The sequence below is a fragment of the Phragmites australis genome, chromosome 22 (genome assembly GCF_958298935.1).
Source record: "Phragmites australis chromosome 22, lpPhrAust1.1, whole genome shotgun sequence".
NCBI lineage: Eukaryota > Viridiplantae > Streptophyta > Magnoliopsida > Poales > Poaceae > Phragmites > Phragmites australis.
In genome coordinates, this window is record NC_084942.1 from 10903906 (window position 1) to 10909905 (window position 6000).

Below are 6000 nucleotides of genomic sequence, written 5' to 3' on the forward strand. Positions count from 1 at the left end.
ATTTTGGTGTTTAGGGTTAAAACGAGAAGAACACCGGAATTCTTCGTTTTCCGAGCATTTCCTCCACTTCCCGATGGTTACCCAACTCTACAAGCATCTTGAGTAAGTCTCTTAAGCTCCCTATGGCAAGAATTCGTGATTTGGTTGACCGATTTCGAGTTTTAGCAAAGTTCATGAGTTTTTAAGGTTTTGGACCAAAATGAGGATTTAGATGAGATTTGATTTAGGAATTGAGTTGCTAGATGGTTAGTTGAGTTCTAGATTCTCTAAACTCTCCCAAACATACCCCCTTTGGAGTGGAAAAGATTGCAAATCGATTTGGCAAAGTTTCCCCTCAAATAGGAGCAGTTCTAGAAAGTCCGGAACCTCCAAAAAATTGTCCGAAGGTTCCGCAGTCCGGAACCTCCGCAGAAAAGTGCGGAGGGTCAGCACTTACTGTTCATCAGCGCGTTGAGGCTTGTAAAATTCATAATTAATTCGTCTGAACTCCAAATGACGTGAGACCAGTTACGTTAGATTTGTATGAGTGTGAACTATGTGTTAAAAATATTGGAACTCCAGAAAATATTTTTTGAGAATTAGTGAGTTAATTAAATGTGTTTCGGCTTGTTTAGGTCACGGTTAGTTGTTGCCACGTCCTAAAATTATGAAACCACTTTTGTTAGCCTTGTATTAACATGCTCTACACATTAAAAATAATATGATCCATGAGATGAGTGTTTGAATTCCATTGGTTAATGAAATATGCGCTGAGGTTCAATAAGTCATTGAAATGGTTTCAATCTTTAACATTTCGTAATTAATTGAATCTAAACCCCTTATATAGTGTATGCCCATGTTTAGGTAAAGTGTGTCTAGTGTTCAAATTAAATCGATCAACGAATCGGCAAAACCACATTTCTTGTCAATGTTCAGAGTGTCCGTACAAAGTCCAGAGGGTCCGCACATGTCCGGAGTATCCGGAGAATTCTCCGGATAGTCCGGAGTTTTCCTGAGCTGCGCAAATGTCCAGATGTTCCGCAGAATTTTGTGGATAGTCCGCATATGTCCAGAGGTTCCGGAGATTTCTTCGGAGGTTCCGCACTTTCAGCGACTTTTCAAATTGGTTTGAGTCCCAATTTTATTCTAGCTCGCATGTTTGCACTTTTAACATGTTTTGCGCATCCTATGGCATGCATTGTTGCATTTCATCCTTACTTACGGCATTGCACGCGTTATTCCTTTTAGAGAACGTCGAGCTGGTGTTCCTGGAGAGCAAAGGAACTTTTGGGCAGCCACCTGAATAGCAAGGGAAGCATCTATCATATTGCACATTTGTCGTATTGAATGGAGTCTAAATGTTGATAAATTGTGCTTATGTATAGGTTTGCATGTATAGGAAGTCAATGTTGGGTTTTGATGGGTAGATCCTATGTTGAGTTGCATTGTCTCTACCTTGATGTATTGTTGAACCATATCCTTGTAACCTGGGTTTAATCATGCTAAGGTCTAACTTAAAAGTGATGCGAGATGCTTAGCAATGCATAGGTCCTCGGTAGAAGTCGAACGGTGGAACGTCCCATCGTTCGCGAGCTATAGGTTAAATTACTTTCACAATGGTTACCGTGTTGGGTTGTTGGTGTTGGTTGGTCGAGTGGTGAGTATGAGATGAGATGCGGGCGATGTTAGGGATGTCAAGGAAAGTCCAGGGGTAGTTCGGGAAGGGAACCCGGACATCGTAGGCCGCTTGCATCGTTTAAGGCCGATCGTCTGGGTAGTTGGCTTTAGCACTTACCTTATTCACCACATGCCGATCTAATGGTAAGGCGAGCCGAATACCTCCGCAGTTGTGGCTTTGTGGGGCCTGAACAACGACGGTGTGAGCGGTCAGGCTTGTAAGTGGTACTAGTTTGCTCCGGGAATAGTTCTAATACCGCCACACCGAGCGTTGCATGTCGCACACGGTTGGGGCTGGTTGGGAAAGGTTAACACGGGTACCCCCTTGTGTGCACTTTAGCGAGTGGCACAAGTCGTATGGTTCCCGAGTCGTGTGGGTCCAGGAGTATCCCCTGCAGAGTGTATAAATAGTTCGAACTGCCGCGCTCTCAGTCATGAGCATGCTATTGTTTCATTTGCACCCGGTCGTAGAGTTGGTTGGTTCAGTTATATGGTTCGGATATGTGGTTTGTGGTTTGGATATGTGGGATGTGGTACGAGATGGTTGGTATGTCGGTTCGAGGTGGTTATGGTTCTTATAGCTATGTTTATGTTTATTTCAGGTGCATTATGTTCAGTTGTTATTGCAGGGTAAGATGGTATGTTTGGTTAAATATAGGTGCTCACACGGATATGTCTAGGTTGCTTACAGCATATGTTTTACTTAACCTTGTGGCCTATTCTTGCTAATAGCTCAATGCATAATTCATAGAGTCGGGATATTATATACACATATTATGTAAGACTTGCGAGTACCTTCATACTCAGGATGCTACCCTTAAGTTGATGTAGGTTCACAGGTCGGCGAGGAGGGGGCGGTGTTTGGCTACTTTGTGCCTGCCGATCAGGGTGGCGGGCAGGAGTAGCACACTCTACTCCGAACTTAGTGTTTTGGTATGGAGCCTAAGGGCATGTGGCTCCATATCCTTTTGTTGTATAGCTTTTAGTCTTCCGTTGATTAGTTCTTTTGTTGGTTAGGAGTTGAGCAGATTTTAGTCTTCTCCTAGCTCTCTTTTGCTGTAAATTGTGATAACTTGTTGCATGCTTATGTACTTGTAATATAATGTTAATTACTCGCTCTTTCTTAAGCTTTGTTGTGATGTACATGTTGGAAGGGTATGTGTTCCAATCTTGAGCACAAAACACGTGCCGGGACTACTGAGATGATATTCTGGTTAATCATCAAGGTTGTGATTATGAATAATGATCCTCCTGGTGATTAATTAGAATATTATTTGGACGGTTCCTCAAACGGAACCCGGAGTATCCGGATTGAGCCACTTCGGCTGATAGACCCACTTCGGCCATACCAGGATCAAGTAATGCTTCAGCCGGGGGGGGGGGGCTTCGGTAGAACGAGAGCGGCACTGCGAAGTGGAAATAGGACCACAACAACCTAGTGATGGCCGCCAGGGCGAAGCACTCCGGGTTAGCACGGAGCAAATGACGGTCATGGAACCAATAGATCGCACTCACTTCGATCCTCCAGAAAGAGAAGGCGAAAGGGAGTGAAATGAAGAATGGGAGGAACTCGATGACTTCGCAGAGTTTGAGCACGAGGAAGAAACAAATGAAGAAAGAACAGCAAGGCTAGAAGCCGAAGAGTTGGAAAGGCAGCTAGCGCAGAAGAAGCGCATGTTGGATGGCCTAGCAGCGAGTCGGAAAGCCGCAGAGTACTGCAGGCGGGCAGATGAAGCAAGAAAAACATTGGAAAAAATCCAGGAGGAAATCGATATGCTCCACCAAGCGGAGGGCATGTCTCACCGGCCAACGCCGCCAGGAGACTTGGTACGAGCTTCGCAGGAAGTTCGGGGAAGATCTTCCATGGGAGATCCGGAGTCCCCTCTGGCCATGGATCTGCAAAATCAGCCATAGCCACCAGGATTCAAGATGCCCAGAGTGGTTATGTTTGATGGAGAATCAGACCCGAGAGAATTTGTCATGAGTTTCGAAGCAGTTGTGGAGTCTGCCGGAGGGGATGACGCAACCTTGGCGAAGGTCTTCGTATTGGCCATAAAGGGAATAGCAAGGTCCTGGTACTCCGCGTTGCCCTCGGGATCCATATATTCATGGGAACAGCTGCGTAGTGCACTATACAGCAACTTCTAGGGGAATCGGGCAGACAAAATCACTGCAACCGACCTCTTCGCGCTGAAACAGCAACCAACAGAAACCTTGCAGAGTTATATGCGCTGCTTCGTACACATACGTTGTCAGGCAAAGGGATTGAGCGAAGATACAATCATCGATGTCGCAATACAGGGCATCAGAGGCGGGCTATTGGCAGGAAAGCTCACTTGAAAAAGACCCGGAAGCGTCCAAGAGCTGCTCAACAAGATGGAAGAATACTCAAGATCTGAGCTCGATCATCTCCGAAGGAAAAACAAAATGACAGCTTTCAAAGTAAAACAACATGCACCAGCTAAAGAGGTAGGCAGCAGCAATCCTAGAGACAGACTGCACTGTCCAAGAAAGCCCGAAGGATCTGATTATCCAAGGCAAAAAGAAGTCAATTAGATCAATCCCAGCCCGCTCGAAGCCGTTCAAGGATCATGCGAAGCCTACGGCTTATCCAATAGGGGAGGCCGAGCGGGCAGAGGAAGAGGCCACGGGGGCGGAGGAGGACGGGTTCCGCAGGACCCAACAACCTTCTACTGCAAGCTGCATGGCGAAGGAGCTGGCCACCGGACCAAACAGGGTCCACAGGTCGTGGCTATGAAAGAAAGCTTGGCGAAGCAGTCTGTTGATCATGAAAGGACAGTGCACCATGCAACAAGCTTCGGAAGAAGCTAAGGGGGGCAGAACCACAATCAGAACATGGCGTTTCCGAACCAATGGCAAGCAAACTCAAGCACCATAGTATGCACTTGCAACTTCAGCTCAGTTTGATCAAACTAGGCAAATGAACCTTCAGGGGGAGCTACCTCCGCCACCACCAAGACCCACAATCGAGGCACCACCAGAAAGTAGCAAATCAGTCAACACGATAAATCATGGGTACAACATGGTGTTGGCCATCTCAGAGGGATCAAACCAGCAGACAGAATCTAAGAGACAACGAAAAGAATACGTGCGAAGGGTCAACCACGTCGGAGTGGGACCAACGTACATCAATTCAAGATGATCAAACATTCCCATTACATTTTCGCAAGAGGATATGAGGGTCTTAGACTATCCACACACAGATGCCTTCGTCATTACTGCAAACATCTCGGGAAATGAAGTACACAGGATACTGATCGATGGAGGAAGCTCGGCGGACATTATCTTCGCCGACACCTTCGACAAAATGGGGCTGCGAAGAAGTGACTTAAAGCAAGCTGGATCGCCATTGCTAGGCTTCGGCGGAAACACAATCAATGCTCTGGGAAAAATAACAATCCCAGTGTCGTTTGGTGAAGAGATGAATTTCCGCACAGAAGATATTACCTTCGATGTGGTGGACATTGGTTACCCGTACAATGTGATATTTGGAAGGGGAGTCGTCAAATTCGGAGTAATACCACACCATGCATACTTGCATGAAGATGCTTGGCCCGGAAGGAGTCATAAAGGTGTTGGGAGATCAGTGAGTGGCTAGACGAATCGAAGTGGGAATAGCTCCAGGAAGAAGAAATGTCCACACGATAACAGACCCTTCGATGGGTCGCGAAGCAAGCTGCAACTAGCCAAAGATAGGAAAAGCAGCGAAGGCTGCACCAGAAGGAGCGACCAGAATAGTACAGCTAAATCAGGAAAAAGAAGATAAAAAGATCACTATAGGAGCGGAGGCTCCAGCAGAGGATCAGCAACAACTTGTAATGTTCCTCTGTGACAACGACGATGTCTTCGCTTGGTCTCCCAGGGACCTGCAAGGAGTAAGTCGGAAAATCATTCAGCACAACCTAAATGTGGACCCCAAAGCAAAGCCAAGGAAGCAAAAGCTTAGGAAAGCTTTGGGCGAAAGAGAAGAAGCAGCGAAGGCTGAAGTAGAAAAACTGCTCGATGCCAGAGTCATACGCGAAGTAATGCACTCAGAGTGGCTGGCCAACCCTGTGTTAGTAAGAAAAAGCAATGGAAAATGGAGAATGTGCATCGACTTCACAGACTTAAATAAAGCCTGTCCCAAGGATGACTTCCCACTGCCTAGAATTGACCAGCTGGTAGATTCTGCGACCGGCTGCGAGATGTTAAGCTTCCTAGATGCTTATGCAGGGTACCATCAAATATGAATGGCGAAGGAAGACGAAGACAAAATGAGTTTCAGGACCTCCTTCGGCACATACTGCTTCATAAGGATGCCTTTCGGACTCCGAAACGCTGGCA